The 25250-nt window shown below is 37.6% G+C and overlaps 1 pseudogene; it reads left to right on the forward strand.

Annotated features, from left to right (window-relative positions):
- The first annotated feature begins 24276 nt into the window (after positions 1-24276).
- Positions 24277-24895, forward strand: LOC146890639 (high mobility group protein B1 pseudogene; annotated as a pseudogene).
- The last annotated feature ends 355 nt before the right edge of the window (positions 24896-25250 follow it).

Genomic DNA, 25250 nt, shown 5'->3' on the forward strand with positions numbered 1-25250 from the left:
CCAATAGAATACAAGAGATAGAAGAACTAATCTCAGATTATGAAGACACCATAGAGAAAATAAACGCTCTGACCAAAGAAAACAGCAAAACCAACAAATTTTCATCACAAAACATTCAGGAAATCGGGGACATAATAAAAAAAACCAAATCTAAGAATATTAGGGGTAGAAGAAGGAGAAGAATTGCAGATCAAATGTCCAGAAAATATATTCAACAAAATTATAGAAGAAAACTTTCCCAACCTAAAGAGCAATATTCCTATAAAGGTTCAAGAAGCATACAGAACACCGAATAGACTGTATCAGAAAAAAAAAATCCTCTCGCCATATAATAATCAAAACACAAAGCATTCAGATTAAAGGAAGGATATTAAGAGCTGCAAAGGAAAAAGGTCAAGTAGCTTATAAAGGTAAACCTATCAGACTTACACCAGACTTCTCTATGGAAACCATGAAAGCCAGAAGATCATAGGTAGAGGTACTGCAGAAACTAAGAGACCATGGATGCAAGCCCAGACTACTATATCCGGATAGCCAAGCTATGATTCACTATCAATGGACAAAACTTCCAAAATATTCCAGGATAAAAATAAATTTAAACAGTATGCAGCTACAAATCCAGCCTTACAGACAATATTAGAAGGAAAATCACAACCCAAGGAATCCAACATTCCCTACACTGCCTACAATAACTCAGATATCTAGCGATCCTTCACAAGCACAACTCAAAGAAGGAAAACACATACACTCTATTACCCCCCAAAAAATGACCAGAGTCAACAACCTCTGGTCATTAATATCACTTAATATCAATGGACTCAATTTACCTATAAAAAGACACAGACTTAGAGATTGGAAACGAAAACAGGATCCAACATTCTGCTGTTTAAAAGAAACACACCTGAACCACAAAGACAGACACCTACTCAGAGTAAAGGGTTGGGAAAAGGTTTTCTAAGCAAATAGACCTAAGAAACAAGCGGGTGTGGCCATTCTAATATCTAACAAAATGGACTTCAAACTAAAATCAGTCAGAAGAGATGGAGATGGACATTTCATACTCATAACAGGAACAATTCATCAGGAAGAAGTCTCAATCCTGAATATCTATGCCCCTAATGTAAAGGCATGCACATATGTAAAAGAAACTCTTCTGGAACTCAAGGCAGTCATCAAACCACACACACTAATAGTAGGAGACTTCAACACTCCTTTCTCACCAATGAACAGGTCAATCAGACAGAAACCTAACAGAGAAATAAGAGAATTATTGGAGGTATTGAATCAAATGGACTTAACAGACATCTATAGAACACTCCATCCAAATAGGAAAGAATATACCTTCTTCTCTGCAGCTCATGGAACCTTCTTGAAAATTGACCACATACTCGGTAACAAAGCAAACTTCCAGAGATACAAAAAAGTACTAGTAACCACCTGTGTCTTATCAGATCACCATGGATTAAAGTTAGAATGCTACAACAATGCTACCCCCAGGAAGCCAACAAACTCATGGAAGTTGAACAGTCAACTATTAATTCATTCCTGGGTCAAGGAAGAAATAAAGAAAGAAATTAAAGTCTTCCTTGAATTTAATGAAAATAAAGACACAACATACTCAAACCTATGGGACACTATGAAAACAGTGCTAAGAGGAAAGTTCATAGCACTAAGTGCCCAATTAAAGAAAACAGAGAAAGCACACATTGGAGAATTAACAGCACACTTGAAAGCTCTGGGAAAAAAAAGAAGCTGATTCACCATGAGGAGTAGAAGACCAGAAATAATCAAACTGAGGGCTGAAATAAACAGAATAGAAACACGGAAAACAATCCAATGAATCAATGAAACTAAAAGCGGGTTCTTGGAGAAAATCAAGAAGATCGACAAACCCCTATCCAAACTAATCAAATGGCAGAGAGAGAACATGCAAATTAATAAGATCAGAATTGAAAAGGGTGACATAACCACAGACACAGAGGAAATTCAGAGAATCATTAGATCTTACTACGAAAGTTTATATGCCACAAAGTTGGAAAATGTACAAGAAACAGACATTTTTTTTTTAGATAAGTACCATATACCAAAGTTGAATCAAGAACAGGTGAAAAATCTAAATAGACCTGTTAATCACGAAGAATTAGAAGCTGTTATCAAAACCTCCCTACAAAAAAAAAGCCCAGGACCAGATAGTTTCAATGCAGAATTCTACCAGAACTTCCAGAAAGAGCTAATACCTATACTCCTTAATGTAGTCCACAATATGGAAACAGAAGAGTCATTGCCAAACTCCTTTTATGAAGCTACAGTTACTCTGATACCAAAACCACACAAAGACACAACCAATAAAGAGAACTAAAGGCCAATCTCACTCATGAAATTGACGCAAAAATTCTGAATAAAATACTGGCAAATCGAATCAAAGAACACATTAGAAAAATTATCCTTTATGATCAAGTAGACTTCATCCCAGAGATGCAGGGCCAGTTCAACATATGCAAATCTATGAATGTAATACATCATATAAATAAACTGAAAGAAAAAACCATATGATCATTTCATTGGATGCTAAAAAAGCATTTGAAAAAATTCAACACCCATTTATGATAAAGGTGTTGGAGAGACTGGGGATACAAGGATCATACCGAAATAAAAGCAATATAGAGCAAGTCGACGGCTAACATCAAATTGAATGGAGAGAAACTCAAAGCCTTTCCACTAAAATCAGGAACAAGACACGGCTGTCCACTCTCTCCATACCTCTTCAATATAGTGCTTGAAGTTCTAGCAATAGCAATAAGACAACTTAAGGAGATCAAGGGGATTCGAATTGGAAAGGATGAAGTTAAACTTTCGTTATTTGCAGATGATATGATAGTGTATATAAGCGATCCCAAAACCTCTACCAAAGAACTCCTACAGCTGATAAACACCTTTAGTAATGTGGCAGGATACAAGATCAATTCCAAAAAATCGGTTGCCCTACTATACACAAAGGATAAAGAAGCAGAGAGGGAAATCAGAGACACATCACCTTTCACAATAGCCAAAAATAGCATAAAATATCTTGGCGTAACTCTTACCAAGGAAGTGAAAGACCTATTTGATAAGAACTTTAAGTCTTTGAAGAAAGAAATTGAGGAGAATACCAGAAAATAGAAAGACCTCCCCTGTTCTTGGATTGGGAGAATCAACATAGTAAAAATGGCAGTTCTACTAAAAGCAATCTATAGATTCAATGCAATCCCCATCAAAATCCCATCAACTTTCTTCACAGGCCTTGAGAGAACAACAATCAAGTTTATATGGCAAAACAACAAACCAAGGATAGCCAAAACAATCTTATACAATAAAGGGACTTCTGGAGGCATTACCATCCCTGACTTCAAACTCTATTACAGAGCTACAGTATTGAAAACAGCTTGTTATTGGCATAAGAACAGAGAAGTCGACCTATGGAATTGAATAGAAGACCCCGATATTAACCCACAAACTTATGAACACCTAATTTTCGACAAGGGAGCTAAAGGAATACAATGGAGGGAGGATAGCATCTTTAACAAATGGTGCTGGCATAACTGGATGTCAACCAGTAAAAGAATGGAAGTAGATCCATATCTATCACCATGCGCAAAACTCAAGTCCAAATGGATTAAAGACATCAACATTAATCTGTCCACTTTGAACCTGAAAGAAGAGAAAGTGGGAAGTAGTCTACAAGATAAAGGCACAGGAGACCACTTCCTAAGTAGAACCCCAGTAGCACAGACAATAAGAGAATCAATGAATAAATGGGACCTACTGAAACTGAGAAGCTTCTGTAAAGCAAAGGACACTGTCAGTAAGACAAAAAGGCTACTTTCGGACTGGGAGAAGATCTTCACCAACCCCTCATCAGACAAATGTCTGATCTCCAAAATATACAAAGAACTCAAGAAACTAGACACTAAAACTCTAATTAACCCAATTAAAAAAATGGGGTACTGAACTGAACAGAGAATCCACAACAGATGAACTTCGAATGGCCAAAAAACACTTAAGGTCATGCTCAACCTCCTTAGCGATCTGGGAAATGCAAATCAAAACGACTTTGAGGTACCATCTTACACCTGTCAGAATAGCTAAACTCAAAAACACCAATGATAGCCTATGCTGGAGAGGATGTGGAGAGAGGGGAACACTCATCCATTGTTGGTGGGAATGCAAACTTGTGCAGCCACTGTAGAAATCAGTGTGGCGGTTTCTCAGGAAACCTCCCTCAGGACCCAGCAATTCCACTCTCGGGAATATACCCAAGAGATTCCCTATCATACCACAAAAGTATTTGTTCAACTATGTTCATAGCTGCACCATTTGTAATAGCCAGAACCTGGAAACAACCTAGGTGCCCCTCAATAGAAGAATGGTTTAAAAAGGTATGGAATATATATATATATATATATATATATATATATATATATATATATATACACATTAGAGTTTTACTCAGCGGTAAAAAAAAAATGACATCTTGAATTTTGCATGCAAATGGATGGAAATAGAAAACGCTTTACTGAGTGAGGTAACCCAGACCCAAAAAGAGGAATATGCTATGTACTCACTCGTAAGTGGATTCTTTGAGTCTATAATTCGTGATCCTAGAGAAGCTAAATCAGAAGGTGAACCTGAAGTAAATCATATAGTTATCCTCCTGGAAATTAGAAGAATACAAGATTGCCAGGCAAACTTATGTGCACGGGGGGGGGGAGGTTAGAGGGATGGAAGTAAGGGGAGATGGTTAGGGAGAGGGGAGATGGGGAGGATTGGGGATGGCTTGGGGGAATGGGATGGGGTTAGGGAAGAAGGATGGTTATGGGAGCAGGGAAGTTTATATCTCAACTAAGGGAGTCATTTTAGGGTTTGCAAGAGACTTGATTCTGGAGGGGTGCCCAGGCCCAAGGAGAGGTTCCCAGATTGTTCCCTGGGCAGCAGAGGAGAGGGTGCCTGAACTAGCCTTCGCCCATAACCATACTGATGAGTATTTTGCATGTTACTACAGAATCCTCATATGGCGAAGGATGGAGATAGAGACAGAGACACATATTGGAACACTGGACTTAACTCCCTAGGTCCAAATGAGAAGCAGAGGGAGGGAGAACGTGAGCAAGGAAGGCAGAACCTGAGGGAACCTTCATCCGACGATGGATGGATATAGAGACGGAGACCCACATTGGAGCACTGGACTGAGCCCTCATGGTCCAGATGAAGAGCAGAAGGAAGGAGAACATGAAGAAGGAAGTCAGGATCGCGAAGGGTGCGTTCACCCACTGATACAAGGGGACTGATCGAATGAGAGCTCACCAAGGCCAGCTGGACTGGGACTGAACGAGCATGTGATCAAACCGGATTCGCTAAATGTGGCTGACGTGGGGACTGACTGAGAAGCCATTGACAATGGCACTGGGTCTTGTTTTGTCTGCATGAACTGGCCTTTTGGGATCCTGGTCTGTTTGGATGCTCACCTTCCTGGACCTGGAGGGAGGGGGGAGGAACTTTTATTTCCTACAGGGCAGGAAACCCTGACTGCTCTTGGGAATGGTGAGGGAGGAAGAGAGGGACTAGGGGGAGCGGGAGGGTATTGGGAGGAGGGGAGGAAGTGGAAATTCTTTAAATTAATAAATAAGGGGAAGAAAAGAATTTGTTGAATTTGCTGTTTTCTTTGATAATTGCGTTTATTTTCTCTACAGTGTCTTCAGCATCTGAGATTCTGGTAGCAGCTCCCAATGCTACCAGGATGAATAAAGAGGTGACAGAGAGACAAGAAAGGAAAAGTAAAATGGCTTTTTTTGTTTTGTTTTCATTAATTAATATTTTTATTTATATTTTCTTTTGTGAGGGATCTGTAAGGGTGAAGGGTGGATATAGAGGGAGTGGGAAATGAATGAGATTGGGGTACCTGAAGTGAAATTGAAATTCCCAAATAGTTAGTAAAAACCTATGTATAAAAGAAGTGTAGGGCTTAAAAGAACTAAGTGGGTTATTCTTACAAATCAGTCCTGTTTCCAACCTACATGCTTTGTCCAGATGTAACCAATCTCTGTCCACCACAGCAGCCCCTTTCTTCTGTCTATATACTTCTCCTACCAGGATGGACTCTGTTTCCTTAAATCATGAACCCAAGTAAATCTTCCCAGTCACGTCCTCTGTTGTTGGCACTGAGCCTAAGGAAAAAACTAAACCCCACATTAGACTCAATTCTCTGGGTCTCTTCTTGAATATCATTCTTCGAAGCTTCACTCCTCAGAAAATCTACAACTTCTAGCTGGGCAGTGGTGGTGCACACCTTTAATCCCAGAACTCAGAAGGCAAAGAGGCAGGTGGATCTCTGTGAGTTCAGGACAACCTTATTTACAAGAGCTAGTTCCAGGAGAAGCTCCAAAACCAGACTTGAAAAACCAAAAAAAAAATCTATAATTTCTTTAAAGGCAAATTCTTTACAGTTGATTTATATTTCTGTGTCATTCTTTGTAAGCTGATTGATCCAGGGTAGAAAAATAGCAATTTTCTCAATCAGTTGTTTATAAATTCTGCAAAATGAAGTCCACTGTCTTTTATATTTTAGGTTCTTCAAATGTAGACATTAGACATGGCCTTTTAGTTTTCATTGTGAAATTGGTCTGTGTCACAAGCTCACATAACAAAGTCCAGGAATGTACACAGAGTTGGCACCTTTTATTAAGCTGTAGGAGCTGGTGCTGATGCTTATGCAACACTCTGGGGTGTCTTTTTCTGCATGGCTGCAAATGCTAATTTTTGGAAAATGACAGAAATAATTAAAAGGTATTTTGCATGATAAATGAATAAATTAAATGCTAAATTGAGTGAAACTCTGGATTGTTTAAATGTCAGCATCTGCGGATGGGCTCAGAGCTCTGCTACTGATTTGCCTTTCACTCTCATAGAACTATGTTTGGTGAAATAATCATCATATCTGTCGAACACTTCAAAGTATCAATTTGTATTTTAATGCATTGACTTAAAATCCAAGGAATACTGTCCTGTCAGTGTAGATATTCCTATCATGGTTGAATACTAAGATTTCTCTATGGAAGCTACTATTTTAACTTGTGAAGCCCAGGTCCAAAGCTTCACTTTTCAATTAATGATTTTGATGAAAAATTATAAATGGAGATCATCTCTGCCTCTTATGTATCAAACCTGCTGGCTACACCAATGTTAGTAGCAGTTGGCACCTAGCTCTCTAACTTTTTTTTAGGAGAGCTTCTCCATATTTCACATGACACAACCTTACGTATCTAGTAGATCTGCAGCAGAGAAGATCTACAGGGAAACTCTACTCACAGGAAGGTTATAAACTATGAGATTTATCATATTCAAAATCCAGTCCAAGAAATGAACCTATGCAACACTGTGACTATAAAGGAATTTGAGATTGCAACGATGCATACATAATTGCTGTTTTTGGAGTAAGTGGTGCTCAAGGGCTTAGAGACATTAATTTATGTAGAAAAATCACTAGACTAATAGAGTTGTGCCTTAAAGCTCACAATCTGAAGGTAAGGATGTATTGAGACCACACACTTGAATACAAATACAGCCTTGGTCAAGTGGAGAAGGCAAATTGCTTACTCAAAATAGGTGAGTAAAAGAGCTATGAGGTGTTGTCTTATGTCTTCCACACCAGAATTTACTATACTGCTCCATAAACTGGTCCTACAGCCAATGTTATAGAAAAGTGGTCCTATACTGTATTTTACATAGGTGGATGAGCAGTGTTTAGGTCAGTATTGTTATCCCTCTATCCTCAGTTAGTCTTTCTACAAAACAATAAAGAATGACATTGAACTGCTGTTGGGAGCAGGGCCCTTGTTCTGTCCCTCCCTGCTAGCTTATACCCAAAATAATCACACAGAAATTGTATTAATTAAATTACTGCCTGGCCCATTTGCTCTAGCCTCTTATTGGCTAACTCTCACATCTTGATTAACCCATTTCTATTAAGTCTGTGTATCACCATGTAACTGTGGCTTACCAGCAAGATTCTAACCTATGTCTGTTTCAGGCTGGAGATTCATGGCATCTGCCTGTCTCTGCTTTCTTCCCCCCAGAATTCTGTTCTGTCTTCCCCACCTACCTGAGTTCTGCCCTGTCAGCTAGGCCAAGGCAGTTTCTTTAATAACCAATGAAAGCAACACAAATACAGAAGGACCTCCTACACCATTGAACTAAAGATTTCAGAGAGGAGTTGAGAAAGTAAGTGAAAGCCACATCTTTCTCTCCACCTCATTCCCTCTTCCCATCATTTTTGTGTACCATGTCAGTCTATGTATTATTGGAATCCAATGTTTATTGCTCAACGTATGACCAAAGTACCAGGAGGCAGGAACTGACAGAAAGAAGTTTGTTCTGGTCAGAGTTGCAGAGATTTTTTTAAGCTTCCCTTTAAGTTGACTGTACAATGTAAGAATTTATAAGAAAAATGGAAACTGGAAACACATATATGCAGATTTATTGGTGAGACCACGTTATCTGAACTTCTGAAAGACCAATTACTCTTCTGGAGCCATGGCTTGCGTTGGTATCCTTTATTCTCAAACCTGTTATGGAATTCCCTTGTAAAATATTACTAATACTACTACTACACTACTACTACTACTATTATTATTGTTGTCATTATTATTCATTGTAGTTATTCATTACACAACACAATGAGTTTAAAAGTGAAGTTCGATTTGTCTATTTCATGTACTTTTGCTGTATTCATACTTCATTATCTGTAGCATAATTAAAGAAGGTCCATGAGAGTCCATTATAAAGATCATAAATGTTTATTGGGGAACACTCACAATAAGAAAGCCACAGTGTTCCTCTGATCTGTGGGCGCTGGAAGCTGTAAACCAAACTCCTACCACCAAACAAGCAAAAGGAAGTAAAAAAGGGCCAACCATACTTCCTGTATATGCATATATACTGCAGACCACACCCTAATGGACTGATATCAAAATGGCTGAATTAATACCTCCCTCTTTTGTCTAAATAGCAGAGTTCTAAACATAAAACAAAACTATATACAATAAACAGACAGCAGGCAAAATCTGAGCAGTGTGGATGAACAATGTCAAGGTGTACCTAGAAGGTGGTTCAGAATCACAGTGCCTCCTTCTGCTCAAATGTGGTCTTATTCACAGTTAGAAAGAATTTAGCATTTATGCACAATACATTAAGGGTGTGCAAGAAGGGAAATGTGTGAAGAAGCTAATTTGTCCACACTGGACTAGTATCTCATGCATGTAGTGCCTGTGTGGCAGGAGAGTAGAAGCTTTGACAGCAGCATCATGATTAACATGAAAAAGATCAGTTGGCAGAGATAGTTGGACACCATTCACTGAGCATACCTGAGAAAAGCCCACAGGAAATAAAAAGGGAGAAGCCAGTGGTAAGTATGACATGAGGCTAGTGGCCCAGAAATTTCGAGGATAAGCCTTTCCACTACTTCACTCCAAGTCTCCAGAGTGTTTTCTTTTTCTTAATAAATTGTTTCCTGTTTACAATCATGTATCAGTGCTTTAATTTTTGGACTGTATACACCATGTGCCCTAGGACTCAGAACCCCACCTTTAACAATGTGTGAGCCAGTCAGGAGGCATAATCATACCTTTCCTTATTTCTTGTTTCCTAATTTTCATTCTCCCAGTACATATCACCCTGCCCCTAGTTTTCTGTAGTGATGTTTTATTTGTATTTTAATAAATAAATCTTGCCTAGAGATCAGAAAGTAAAACAGTTACCCCGGTCAGTTTAACAGATCATGCAGTGCTGACATACACCTTTAATCCCGATAGTCACACTGGTTTGCCATAGAAACTGAGCAGTTGTGGTGAACACCTTTAATTCCAGCACTAGAGAGGAATATAAGATGGAAGGAGACATCACGCAGACAGTCTCCTTCTGAGGGTTCCTGGAGGCAGAATCGCCTTTCCGGACTGAGGAAGAAGTAAGAGCCAGTGGCTGGCTCTCCTGCTTTTCTGACCTTTAGATTGAACCCCAATTTCTGTCTCTGGGTTTTTATTAATCATGCTACAGTTTTCCTTTCTGTGTGGCTTTACATGCTGCACACTGAAACCTGGAACATAATGTGTGTCAGATCAAGGCCTCCCTTGTGCATTGTTGACAGTTGGTAAGCTGCTGAGAGTTAGCTTCCCAAGAGTGTCTAATGGCGAATCAAACCCACACCAGTTATGTTTTAAGGGGTTATTTATTTTTGGGGGTAAAACTTACATACACCATAAACCGTCAGGAAGGGAGCCTAGTCGCTGGAGCAGGGACCGGGAGCAAGAGCCAGAACCAAGCGCCAGAACCAAGAGGCCCAAGTCTAGACTTGTGGCTCTTTTTAAAAGAGAAATATACCATGCCCCAGTGGGCTGGTATTTCAGCGGCTATTGGCTGACAGAGCGGAAGGCGCTCCCGCAGCACCGGGGGCTCGTGCTTCAGCGACTATTGGCTGAAGCAGTGGAAGGTACTCACGCAGCAAGTGTCCATGTTTACTGTAAGGTCCACAAATATCTGCACTGACCCAGTACCTAGTGTGGGAGAGGCATGAATCATACCCAGGTACCCCACATTAAACAGGAATGCACTTGAACCAGAGGTGTCATCAGGAAGTCCCCAGGCACAAGCATACTAGTTGGACTGTACATGAACAGGAACATAGGGACAAGCTGAGATGACAGAAACCATATGACTTTGGGGGACACTCAGAGTTCCACCACACTCCAAACTTTCTCCTGTCTCTGGAATTCATCGGTGCAACCTCCTTCCTCCCACCTTCTTAGAAGTCCAGCTCTATGACAAGAATGTCAGACGCAGAGGCAGTCCCATTACTCAAGCTGCTCCAAATGCTGACTTCACCATCTGCGGTGCTTTAATACTAGGTCTAGTGATTCCTAATTAACTTTGCACCACACTCTTCTATCTCTGTCATCTGTTTGTTTTAATTCTCCTCTCAGCTTCCACCGTTCATTTACTGTAGATGGTCTTAGACTAGACACTACATGGAATACTCCACAGAGGATATTCCTTTGAGTACTAGGTCCAAAGAAAAATAAACATGTTTCATCTGTACTTTTAATCTGTGTGATGAATTAAAACCAAAAGCCCCGATCTATCCATGCAAGAAATTGATGTAGGACGTCCTTCCGTATATGTGTTGCTATTATTGGCTAATGAATAAAGCTGTTTCTTCCAATGGCTTAGCAGAGTAAAGTCAGGTAGGAAATTCAAGTAGACATACAGAGAGAGAATAGGCAGAGTCAAAGTGATGCCATGTAGCTGCTGAAGGAGAAAGACGACAGACACTGGGACCTAACTGATAGGCCACAGCTCATGATGATACTTGGATTAACAGAAATGGGTTAATTTAAGATGTAAGAGTTAGTTAATAAGAAGCCTGAGCTAATAGGTCAAACAGTGTTGTGATTAATTTCATTTCTATATGATTATTTGAGAAATGAATAAGTAATTTCCATTTACAAGAAATCACCTTTTGAACTTAGCAGTCTAATAGTTCAAATTTGATTTTTATTTATTTAATCAATTTTAAGAGTGTTTGTGATAACCTAATTACCTTTGAATTGAAGAAATAACCTCAGAGTTGCTTGAGGCAAGGACTTAGTCCAGAAAGAAAGACAAAACGTATACAAGTGGTCAGTTAAAACCATGACCAAGGACAGAGCAAGTACAGAGTAGTTGGGAATTCAAGCCATAGTCTCTGCTTCTCCCAGAACTACACTTAAGCTCACCCAGAAACAGCTGTGAATGAAGAGAAAGATCTCTAACCAATCAGATCTTAAGGAATCACAGTGGGTAAGAGGGAAGCTTCCCTCTACTCCAGAGACTTTGTCCTCCCTCCCTTCACCTAATCTCTCTTAGATTGCATGCAACCTCAAAAGTTGAGAGAAGGTAAATTTTTAGAGTCCAAATAAAAAGAGGCCTTTGTTTTACTCTAACACCTTGTGAACTGAATGCAAGTTGACAATTGGAAACTTCTCCAAAAGATGAAAGCAAAAAGAAGCAACACCATCTTTTTTTTGGACCTATTTCATGGGACTTAAAAGAAATAATCTGATATGTTTATGTACGGTCTCTCTACAAGGATAAGGGATAATCAAAGCAAATAACAAAAGGAGAGAACTAATCCCTAGAGAACATTTTAGGAGAGGGACCTTATGTGAAAGATCGGTCTATTCTTATGTCTGCAGCACTTCTCCTAACTATGATGAAAATGCCTGGACTTTTATAGGCAGTTAACATTTTTTTTTACCTTTTCAATTGTAGAGCCTCAGCAAATAAAGATATAACAAAAACAATAACAATAAAAGAGCAACAACAATAATAATGATAATAAATAAATAATAATAAGCTAGAGCACTTTAGGAACTGCCACCTATTACCGAGAACCAGTATCCAGAGGCCATATCTAAATTTGTATCTTGATTTTCTCCTGAAAGTCAAGCTTCATAAACCTCAAATTTCCTCTGTCATGTTACAACATGCTCTGGACCTCCTGCTACCTCCATATTTGAGTAAAGTTTATTCTTTACGCCAGGACACTACTCTGTTTGCTTTTATTCACTTCTTCAAGTTTTCAACACTGTCGATTAGGGAAAAGAGAACAACAAATTTCATGCTGTACCTTGATTATCATTGTCTCAAAGTGACAGGCACTACATTTCATAGGCCTAACAAAGTCATGTGAAAGCTCCAAGGACATCAGCACAAGAAAGTACAGTCCTAAATTGGACTTCTGAGAAGAGGAAATAGTTGATAACTGAAACAAATAGATACAGAAGAAAAGAAAGAAAAAAAGTACTTAAAATGTACTCTGAGAGAAATTGGAAAGGTTTTACTTTGTAAGTACTATTTTAGGAAAGTAACCCAGTGGGTGATATAAGCCATCAATTCCAGCATTTGTGGGACAGGTGACGGCAGATCTTGAAGTTCCAGGCCAGCCTGATCTAGTAAGTGAATTCCAGGACAGCCAGAGCTACACAGAGAAACTGTGTCTTGAAATACCCCCAACCGAGTGATGTCACTTGTTTTTAGAAGATACAGTTAGCTCAGCTGTGTCAACAGATTAGAAGGAGGAAGGAACTGAACCAGAAAAACTAGTTAGGTTACAGCAAATAGAATTTAGAAAGATACTACTAGTAACAGGAAAAATGAGGAGAGAGAAATAGATTTGTCTCCCTGATGGTCAAGCAGCTTCATGGTTCATTGTTTGTGAGCTGGAAATAAGAGAGAGACACTAGCTCCTTTAGGTTGCCACTTCAACTATGACCTGGCTAGACAATATGAATGTATATAACATTTGCATAAATTAATAAAAAATTTAGAATTAGATATTTTTTACTATAACAATTTTATTATTGCAAAATTTCAGACATTGCAATTTGCTCATATTCACCCCTGACTCATTTACCTATTTCTAATCAAATCCACCACCATCTCCCAACTTCCTCAACACTTCCAGTCTTCATTTTCTTTTCAACAGTGCACTGCCCATATACTTATGGGTATGAAGCTATCCCCTATAGTGGTCTGCCTACCAGAGACCACACTTTCAAAGAAACTGACTCTCCCTATTCAGACACAACCAACTGTCAATATAACTGAGAGGAATAGCTTAGTTATAGACTGAGGTTCAAGAATCCATCTCCCTCTGTGATAAAATGTTGACTGGCTTCATCTTGTATAGGTTACTTTCAATGAGCTCATCAGTGCCTGAGTCTGCTATGCCCTGAAGACACTGTTTTATTCTAGCCCTACATGCTTTCTGGTTCTCATAATTATCCCACCTTCTCTTCTCCTTGCAACTTGTTTCTCAGCCTTGGGGGAGGATAGATGTGAAGTTGCATTTCTGACTGAACATTCTACTGATATTCTCTGCACTTTAATAAGTTGTATATTTCTGTGTTAACTATCAACTACTTTAAAAATTCAACAAACAAAAATCTCAACTCTCAACTAATGACTGAGAGGTGCTCTAATATGTGGGAATAGAAATATGAATTTAAAAGGAAGTTTTATATTGTGTCCATTTGGCATAGTAGTAGTAGCAGTAGGAGGGAGTAGTAGGAGGTCCTTCCACAAGACCCATAAGATCCCCAGTCAAAGGTTCTTGACCAGTTCGTTTTCCCTGTGGAACTGATCTTAAATCAGTTCCAATCAGACGTGATTGGTTACCTCTCTAATATGTTTTGCTACTATGGTACCCAAGAACATACCTTGTCATGCAGCAATTATTGCAACTCACAGGGTTCTCGCTCTTTGTTTTGTTTTGGTTTTGTTTTCTTATTTTTTTTCTGTTTTACTTTCTTTCTTTTTTCCCCCCAGCAGTCTAAAGAATGCCTTTCAGTACTATAAATGATAGTCCGAGAAGGAAGAAAGCTTCCTGGTCTGTATGAATTTGATTTCTCCATGTCCTCTGACCAAACTGTATGGTGTCGTCAGGCATAGGCTCTTACCATCAAGCTCTGTTGGGCAACCAAGAACAGCAGCAATGGCCTGTATAGTTTTATGGTTCTGACACTACTAATCTGAGTTACCTGTGAGATATATTAGGACAAATAAAAGTAAGCAGGTCTAAGAGGGTGCTTAGAAGAGAGATCTAGGGTACATAAATGAATCTGAGAGCTGTTTGTTAGAAGGGATACTCTACATCATTCCAAATAATTCTGTCTTATTCATCTAAATGAATTCTTCTAATTTATTATATCTTCTAATTATATCTTCTAATTCATTTAAATTCTTGTTCTGATGAATAAGACAAGAGGAAGGTAAAAGCCAAAGAAAAGTTTTAGAACCCAATATGGAAAGACAAACTTGAGAAATATGATATTGATAGAGTACTATGAAGAAACACAGGAAAAACTACTTGCTAGTTTTCATCTCAGTTGTCACACATTAGAAGGCTCTTCTTAATCCATGTACAGAAATGTAATGAATTACTTAGGGAAAGCGATGCTACAATTTGAATTATATATGCCCCTCCAAAATCTATATTAAACCTTGAAACCCAACATTTTAGAAATGAAGAAGAGATGTACATATGCTATTAGGGCTCTTCCCCAAGATTTAAAAGGTTAAACCTGGACCCACAGGCTCTTCTGTCTCTGTAGCATGGGCAGCAGTTACTGTGAGGAGAATTCATACTGGACCTGCCATTGTTTTGATGTTTGGCTTTCTAGCCTGCAGACCTGTGTAAAAAATTATTGGCTTTGTTTTGTTTGGTTTGTTCAGTTATAAGCTAGATTGGTTTGGTTATAGTCTAGTCTCAGATATTTTGCTATATTAGAACAGACATATTTGGACAAGTGATATTTTTTGTATTCTTTTTCTGGTAATCTTTTAAGCAAATAGAGACAGTCCTGGGTGTTTGTGTTTGGTAGTGATGCAAGAAGATCTAAACAAGCCTAACAGAGTGGAAGACAGAAATGCCTATTCTTTCACTGTTTTTTCCCTGTCCAACCATGAATACATGAGTATTAATATCCAGATTTGGACCTTAATTTGTGTTAATCTTCTGTATGTGCTAGCTGAAATGGAAGGGTTAACATATACAGCCCTGTGTTGTCTTAGTGCTTAGCTATGTCATTATTTATATTTAGTTGAAGAAGAGGAAGACATGAAATGTTAAATCCTTCATGATTTGATGCTGTGCTTGGTGAGATAGCAATAGAAGGATAGTGGCTAGGAGCTATATATGAATTTCTATAAAAGTGTTCATGGTGTGGAATAAAAAGTACGTAACTTATCATTGAATTTATTTTGATGTAAAGCTAAAACTATGCTTAGACGAAGGGTGAGCATTATTTATTACTCCCTTGCCCAGACTTACAATGAGGAGAGATGAAATTTAATTTAATGTCACCAGTAGAAAGCTGGCTGTGGATCAATATCTGGTGACAGCCTTGTGTTTCTCATATTTTATAGGCTTATTAATTCTTTCATAAAAGTAGAGCATTGCACCAAGAGAGAGAAGGCACTAACAGAGTTGGGGTTATATTAGTAAGTTGACCCTGGAAATCAAGCATCAGTACATACAAAGCAGTGACGGCTAATCCTTTATGTCATCACTGACTGGGCATCCAAAGTGAATTCTTGGCCTTTACGGAAAAGCCATGTTGAGACCCAGGCAATTACAAGAAAGAAGTAAAATGAAAGACTTTCAATTTAGCTCCATAACAAATGCCTTGAATTTATTCAGGACCAGAAGATCAAGTTACTAGTTTATGTATGGGCTTAGATTTATGGAAATTAAATTCTTCATTTGATCATAGTGCTATACTTTGCACTTGGTAAGTGCTTCTCATTTGCTGGTATTAAATAAGTCAGTGCACTTCTAAAAGAAACACAAATTCTGAACTTGTGCTTTTTCAATAGGTAAGGCAAGAGCACTGTTTCTTTTTTTTCTTTTTTAAAATTTATTTATTTATTAAAAATTTCCACCTCCTCCCCTCCTCGCATTTCCCTCCTTCTCTCCTTCCCTCCCCCTCCCTCTCCAATCCTAAGAGCAGTCAAGGTTCCATGCCCTGTGGGAAGTCCAAGGTCCTCCACTCTCCATCCAGGTCTAGGAAGGTGAGCATCCAAACAGACTAGGCTCCCACAAAGCCAGTCCATGCAGTAGAATCAAAACCCAGTGCCATTGTCCTTGGCTTCTCAGTCAGTTCTCATTGTCAGCCACATTCAGAGAGTCCGGTTTGATCCCTTACTCCATCAGTCCCAGTCCAGCTGGCCTTTGTGAGCTCCGATTAGATCAATCCCACTGTCTTGGTGGGTGGACGCACCCAAGAGCACTGTTTCTTTCTCTCTCTTTTTAAAGACTCATCCATCTTATATTCTCTATGTGCTCATGTCCACAAAGGGTCCTTCTCCCGCTAGTTGAAAACATATTCATATCCTTAAGAATTTATTAATAGTAAATTAGTTCAATTTATGAACATTTCTAGCAAGTTGAGAAATATGAAGTTTAGGTAGTTTTGGCAATGCCAGAATGACCGCTGAAATATCAGTTTAATTCAAATCTCTACAAAGGATGTTTTGATAAACATGTCTGCAGTTTTACTTTAAAACTCACTAAATAGCTCTTAATTCAACACATACATCTCCATTAGAAAATATTAAAAGAGAGATCATAAAATCAAACACAATGTGCTTCATAGTTCTTTATAGAGCTTGCTATTGGCAAATTTCAGAAATGTGTCAAACAGTTCAAAACATGATCATAACTGTCTGCAAGAAATGAGTTGTGTAATGTTTAAAAACATTGCTTGAAAACAATGAATAACTAAGGTATTTGAGGACAAAGATAAATGGGACTAGAGAAACAGAAGGTGATCAGGTTCGGAGGGTCACTTTTATCCAAAGGCATCATTAAAGAGGCTGAGAAGCCAACCGGGTCCTTGACAAGCTAATGACACTAGACTGACAGCTTTCACTGTCATTTCAGTGTTCATTAAAAGAAAAAGTGCAGTGTCCCTAGATTTAGGGTTGTGTTGTAGTATGGATATAGCCTGAGAGTGATAAAAAAAATTAGAAAAGATTACTTCAGTAGGAACTTAAATTTGAGTCTTGCAACATCTTTATTACAAATTAGATGAAACAATGCAAGTTTATCCTTGGCAGGTATGCAATTAATCTATGGTGAGCATGCAACATGCATTTCCCAGAGAAATGGAAATAAGAATGATAATGCGTAGTCTTTTCAAGTACAAGTCTGTATAGTCAGTAAAAGTGTCTTCCCACCTTGTTAATTCTATGGCACCAGCAGTATTTCAAATGGTCACTGCATGTACAGCCTAAACCAAGAGAAGGAAAGCTCCTTGCACAACAATAGAAGATAGATAAAATTTAGATGTGAAGTTACTAGTATCTGTCTAACATGTGTAAAATCCTAATTCTATTCCCTGGATCAAGAACAGCAACAAAATTCCCAGAAGTCTCCCAAAAAAATTTTTTCTACTTCATATTTCATTGTCCACCCATGATCAGAACAAAAACAAAGTGTTTTGTACTTTGGCAGCATAGGACAGTCAAAGTGCATCAAGGTTCATGGTTGGAAGTCCTGTAATACAAGGTAGATTATCAAAAGGCCAAGGGTATAAATGTATGCAATGGAAGTCCTGTAATACAAGGTAGATTATCAAAAGGCCAAGGGTATAAATGTATGCAATAAAAGCTGTAGATAAAATGAGAGGAAAGACTTGCTAGAAATAGGAAGAAAATATCCAAAACTCAATAGAAAATAATGGGCAAAAGTCAAAAATAATAATTTTCTGTTAAAAAATATGAAAGCTATATTTTAAAAACAGTTCTTTGCTCATATTAATTAATTGGAAATATTAAACATACAACTGCAATAAAATGTTGTGAGTTGCCTTAGATCTTGGGAAAATAGTCACGTGGTAGACCTGTGGTTAAAGAGGCAGTAATAAACACTACCAAAAAAAAGTTGAAAAAGTTACAGAGAGAAAACAATCTTACATTATCTAATGAAATTAAGGAACATTTATACATTTACTCACCAATCTCATTTCCAGGAGTCTAGCTGGCAGAGATAACTGCAAACTAATGCATTTAAAAGTTATGTGCATGTGATCATAATAGCTCAAAATGAAAACTACTCTGATATCCGTGTGCAAGATATGGTTAAACAACTATTGCACATTCTCCTGCCTCTACTCAGTAATGAATCTGGAAGTTCCTTCATACATTTCCCCAGCTTTCCCTTCTTGTATCTCACTTCCTTTCAGGTGTGATTCATACCCAATTCTTTCATTTTTCTCTATTGTAGAAATATCTTACATCTTGCTCAGAGTCCAGAGTAGGATACTGAGTTCAATCCTCTATGTTTAAGACTCAATTATATATCTTCAGTTACAGTAAAAATGTCATCTCAGACTGAATATCCAGAACTGAATACCATCTACACTAGTGTACAGTATCTCTTTTCCCTTCTGCTCAGACCCTTGAGTTCTCAGGAAACCTGCGTCATTTACAAGCTTCTTCCTAGCTCCGCCAGTTCATTTTACTCATCATTGCTCAATAAATTCCTATTTCAAAATTATCATTTCCAGGACCCAGTGAACCTATCATTTCTTTTTAGTTCCCCAAATACTCTTAAAACAGGTGTTGGAAATCTGTGGGTGAAGGTTGTGAGTTCAGGTTCAGTGTTTCCTAGCCAAAGAACACCTGTCTCTTAAACAAGAGAAACTACACATGCAAATGGTGTTGAGTATTCCATATCTCTACTCTTTTGACATGCTGTGATTCTTTAATAAAGTAATTACCAAAATAGGAAGAGTTAAGAATCTGTAGTCTATTCATTGGTAACCTGTAGAGTTAAGCATGTCACAAATGTAACAGAGAATAGATATATAGTATTAGACAACACAAATGCTACTACACAATCTACAAACATAATTTGACTGAATAAATCCTATCATGTTTCCCAGAATGTTTAAAATTTCAAAATTGTGTTCTTTTGTATCAATGACTCCAGATTTATCTCATCGTTGTAGCACTCTCTCTGGGAAATTGTCTTTCTCACATTTGTCTCTATTTCTCAAATCTCTCATTCTTCATCCCACTTCATGGCCTTACAAAAGCTTTTTTTACTGTATGCAATATACCATACTCTCCTTGGACCAGTTTCTTTTTTCCTGAGATGGACTGAGTACTTCACATTATCACAACATTTTGCCACTGGTATTTTCCATTCAGTCATTCAGAGGGCTCTTACAAATAAGGACAGTGTATTTACTCATGGATGTGTATATTAAGGGCATAGCTTGATTTATAAGGAAAATTCCAAGGATTAGAAAAACTGAAAAACTATTAGTCTAGTTTTTGATAGATATGTATGCATATATATACATATGTATATGCATATATGCATATATATCAGTTTTGCAAAAGATTTTTGTCATTTAAAAATGTCTAATACTTGTGCACAATGACAAACACCTGTAATCTTAATGTTGTTGGGCTCTTGCTCAGTCCCCCTTGTTCCATGTGCCTTGTTATCGCCATCAATTAATCTTAATCCTAATTAAATTGACACACAGCTGGAATTCATTATAAGGTAACTTATGGACACTCTCAGGAGTGAGCATGAGCAATTGTAAAAGAGAACATTACAGCAGAAAGTACTGGCAGGATGGAGAGTGGACTGTGGCATGAGACATCACTATGCTTGCATAGTGGTTCACAGGGAGATTTGAGAATAGACAATAGTTAAAGACACAATTGTGTGGTGTACATTCTCAAAAGGGGAGAGTCAGCAAAGGAAGGAGAGATCATTGTATCAGATCAGCCTGCATATATTGTGGAGTCTAGACTGTCTCTAAAATGCTCCAAAATTATATAGTTTTCCTGAGGGGGTTTCCTATCCTGGTAATTAGAAGATCCAGCTGAGTTATCTCCTAAAGAAGGGGACAACAGTAAGCCTTTGTTCTTTATGGAAAAGCCTACACTAAATCACAACATTGCGAACTCTACGTCAGTTTAGCATGCCATTTCTGCATACAGATAGAGATATGGTTCACAGGTCCCATGCTCTGACCAGTAATCTATGTCCTGCGTATCTTGTGGTTTTATAAGTTGCTGTATCTTTGTGGTTTGATAATGAAGCAGGGACGATCCTCAAAGTCCTCTCATCTGGTATTATGAACTTTGCCACCTGGTACCAGCTCCTGAGAGCTTGCAGCAGGAAGATGCTAGGTTCACAGTCAGCCTTTATCCCTGACTGTTATAAGACTTTGTCTAAACACAAACACTAATACTGTTGAATATTGCCATTCTCTTATATATGCATGTGGTTTTTCAATTTGTGTTTTAAATTTTCTTAGGATTGACTTTATGTGCTCATGATGACCAGTAATTTTATCATCTTTCCATATTTTTATTTAGATGTAACTCCAGTCTTCATGCCTTTCTTGAAACTTCCTGCCTTCTAATTGGAATGTTTGGATAATGAGTGTTTCATCTTCTAGCATTCTTTATTTCTTTTTTCATAGTCTTTGTTTTCGACTAAAAAATTTTTGTAATTTCATATATCTTTTTAAAAAATAATCCAATCACCATATGGGTCTATTAACATTATTTGCTCAATGACATTTTATGGTTTTGCTCTAGCGTTTATAGTGTGTATGCTTAATCTTGCAATCTGTCATAATGTGATAATATGACACTTCATGTCAGTAAGTACTTCACAATATACATTGGTTTTATTACTAACACATTCATGTTATAGCTATCATTACCTTTATTTTTATATTATAGAAACTATGGTTTATTATTTTGAACTATCAGAAATATAATGAAGGTGATGGGAAGTTGATTTAGTGGGTAACGAGTTGCAAAGTATGAGGACCAAAGTTCAGGTCCCTCTCAGTAACATAAAAAGTTAGGTATGAATACATATACACTTATAGCCCTGAAAGACCCTAATTTCTATGGTTCATGGAAGGATCCCCCAGACTCAATAAGCCACGCCAATGGATGCAAACAGCAAGAGGATTCCTTATTGTCGAAGGTGCCAACGGGTGACTCAGTGCTCCAGTGAGACTGAGTCCCCCCCTTGTATTTTTCCAGCAAATATTTATAGGGTCTCAGTGTTACATAATGGGGCAGCATAGCAACAGCAACATCATTAGTCAACTCAAATTAAATTAACATATGGGGTGTATCAACATCAGGACAAAAACAAGTCTACAAAAACAAGTCCAAATTAAGCTAGTTTCAGCCAGTTTCTGCCCCCTTGGGTTTTGATACACAAAGGACTGGGTGTTTTTCTCAAGACTGCTTCTGTCACCCACAGATATCCTGTTTTGCCCTGGCCTAGTTGATCAAAACATCTTAAGATGTAGACTAGGGTTGGAGTCTTTCAGTCCAGCACCATGCAGAGCTGAAAGAAGAAGATCCCTGGGATTTTATAGGTAGAAGATTCATCCCAGAATCTGTGAGAAACATTGTCTTTGAATGATACAGTAGGATACCTGATATTCTTGTGGCTTCAATGCTTGCACAAATGCAAACACACATGTTACATGTATGCAAATATGTGAACACATACATACACCACATATCTTACACACACTCTCATACACACAAATTAGAATATTATGTATGTAGTGAAGTTTGCAGAATATGAAACATCATGTATTCCCATGTTTATCCATGTCCAAAATAGGATGATTTTTGCAGGCTCTTATTGTAACTTGGTATCATTTTTGTCCTTAAGATATTATCAGTTAATATCAGTGGACCTAACAATGAGGAATAATTTTGGTTCTCATTGCCCTTGTTCATAAGGAATAATGCTGTTAGATATGTCTTGTTTGTCTTTGCTCCTAGACTTCTGTCCACTATTAATTTAATCTCATTGTTTTGGGAGTCAATCAATTAACATTCTTACATCAGTTCCTATGAACTCTGTGTGTTCCCCTCTTGCTGCTAACTATGCACAATTTGATTGTGGTATGCCTTTTAGTTTTTCTATAATGTATGTATGACTTTTTATGTTTCAAGATTTATTGTTGAAAATAAACAATATTTTACAAAAATATTGTTGTAGGTTTTTTTCTCAACTAGGAAAAAAATCAACTGATCTTTCTTTCTAAATACTAATTATTCTTGGAAATGCAAATGATCTCAGAACTTCTAAAATACCTTCCCAATAGTTGTTTATTACATTCTCCTTCATTTGAAATAGATCTAATTGCTCTAACTTTAAATTTATGAATGTGTTGTTTTCAATAACTAATGACTATTAATTGTATCCAAATCACAAATGCATGTTCATTGTGCCAAATGGTTTCTTTATGCTATTCTTGTGCCTATATATCATGTACATTTGTAGTACTTATGTCCCCATTACTCTTTCCCCCTCCCACACTTGCACTCCAATCTGTACAAATGTTTTTTTATGAAATGTCTGCTTTCTGTTTCTAGCCATTTTTCAAACCCAAACGCTGAATAAGAAAGTAAATGTGATAGTTTGCATTCTGTGCCTGTCTCTTTTTCTTAACATGATGATCTTAACATGATAGTCTCCATCTCCATCCATTTCTTGATAAATGACATACTTTTTCTCTTTTTGTTTTATTTTCTTCCTTTTGTTCAAAATAGATTTTCTCCCATGTAATATATCCTGATTATGGGTTCTCCTCCCTCTACTTTTCTGAACCTTCCTCCTATCCGAATCAGCCCCTTTCTGTCCCTCATTAGAACATCTAGTGATTTATTATGTACATATAAATTATATACAAAGTTTCATCTGCTGATGAACAATGAAGTTGGCTGCATACTTTAGCTATTGGGAAATGCTTCAGTACACAGTATGAATGACACTGCTGCTATTTCTTTCTTGGATTTCTTTGGACATGCACACAGGAATGATACAACCAGATTGTACATTGGTCTGGCTTTTAATTCCTGGTGAAATTCTGTACTAATTTCAATAGTGGCCACAATAGTTTATATCCCACCATTGGTGTAAAGGATCCATTCTAGCATATACTGTTTTATTTCTTGATAATAACCGTTCTTATTGGAATGAGTTAGACTCTCAAGGTAGTTTTGAGTTAAATTTTCACAGATAGCTAAAGGTGTAAAATATCTTTCATACTTTTATTAGTTGTTTCTATTTTATTCTTTGAGAACTGCCTTTTTGATTCATTATTCTACTTATTTAATGGATTGCTTTGTTTGGTGTTTAATTTTTTGAGTTCTTTCAGATTTTTACATAACACATTTAAATCACAGCAGTTCAGTCTGGACTTTGTGATAAAATATATGGTCTAACTTACTTTTTTGAATACATGAAGTGACTGATAATAACTTTAATGCCACTGTCTGCCCATTCTAGCACAGTGCCAGTGATGTGTTAGTTTGGATGCATAGTAGTAATTATTATGAGTTAAACTTTCACCCTCATCTGCATGGCTATACCTCACATGTAAAGAACTTTACTCAGTGGGTTGCTATTCATTTTGTTCTACCCTAAAATCTGCTTTGTTCTGGGACCCAGGCTAGCTACTTGGAAATACATTGATCCTTTTGTATTATTATTGATATTTGTTAGTCAAGACTTGTGCATTTAGTATATTGTTGTTCTTTAAAGATAATTCTGGAGTGCATAGAGCTCCATAGAAAGTGCCAAGGCAAACAAGAGCCGGTTGTGCACTAGGTGACTCTGTGGAAGGAAATCAACTAAATATGAGTAAAAGAGAGCCTAAGAATCCAAAAGGAAAAATGTCCTCATAAACATTCTTTGTGCAAACTTGTCAAGAGGAACACAAAGAGCAGCCAGATGCTTTTGTCAACTTCTCAGTTCTCAAAGAAGTGCTCAGAAAGGTGGAAGACCATGTCTGCATACATGGCCAAGACTAGTAATAAAAGAGAAATGAAAACCTACATCTCCCCAAAGGGAATACCAAAAAGAAGTTCAAGGACCCCAATGCACCTAAAAGATCTCCTTTGGCCTTTTTCTATTCTGAGTATCACCCAAAAATCAAAGGGGAATTCCCTGGCTTATCCATTGGTGATGTTGCAAAGAAACTGGAAGAGATGTGGAACAACACAGCTGCAGATGACAAGTAGCCTACAAAAAGAAGGCTGCCGAACTGAAAGAGGGATACAAAAAGGATGCTGTTGATGCAGAGCTAAAGGAAAACCAATGTGGCAAAAAAAAAAAAAAAACCCAGCAGGGGAAGTGATGTTCAAGACTGAAAAAAGAAGAAAAAGAAGGAAATGGAAGATTATGTGGGATAAAGAGGATGAGGCCGAGGAAGAATTGGAAGACGATGATGAAGAAAAAAATGATGATGACGAATAAGTTGTTTCTAGTGCAATTTTTTCTTGTCTATGAAACATTTAATCCCCTGTACACAACTCACTTCTTAAAAAATTGAAATGTAAGGCTGTGTAAGATTTGTTTTTAAACTGTACAGTGTCTTTTTTTGTACATTCAGTACATTATTGAATGTGTCTTTAGAAAGACCTGTCCTTGTGGTTTTTCAAAAGCTACTGACATTGCCTGGTACAGTCTGGGGGCTGTAAATTGGCAGGAAATTTAAAGCAAGTTCTTGTTAGTGCACAGGACAAATTAGTTACATATGGGGAGGGGAGGGTTTTTTTTTTCATTGTTTTGTTTTGGTCTTTTTTATCTTCAGTTTTCTCTGAAGCAGCTT

This window comes from Myodes glareolus, chromosome 23 (assembly GCF_982192425.1).
Source record: "Myodes glareolus chromosome 23, mMyoGla1.1, whole genome shotgun sequence".
Lineage (NCBI taxonomy): Eukaryota > Metazoa > Chordata > Mammalia > Rodentia > Cricetidae > Myodes > Myodes glareolus.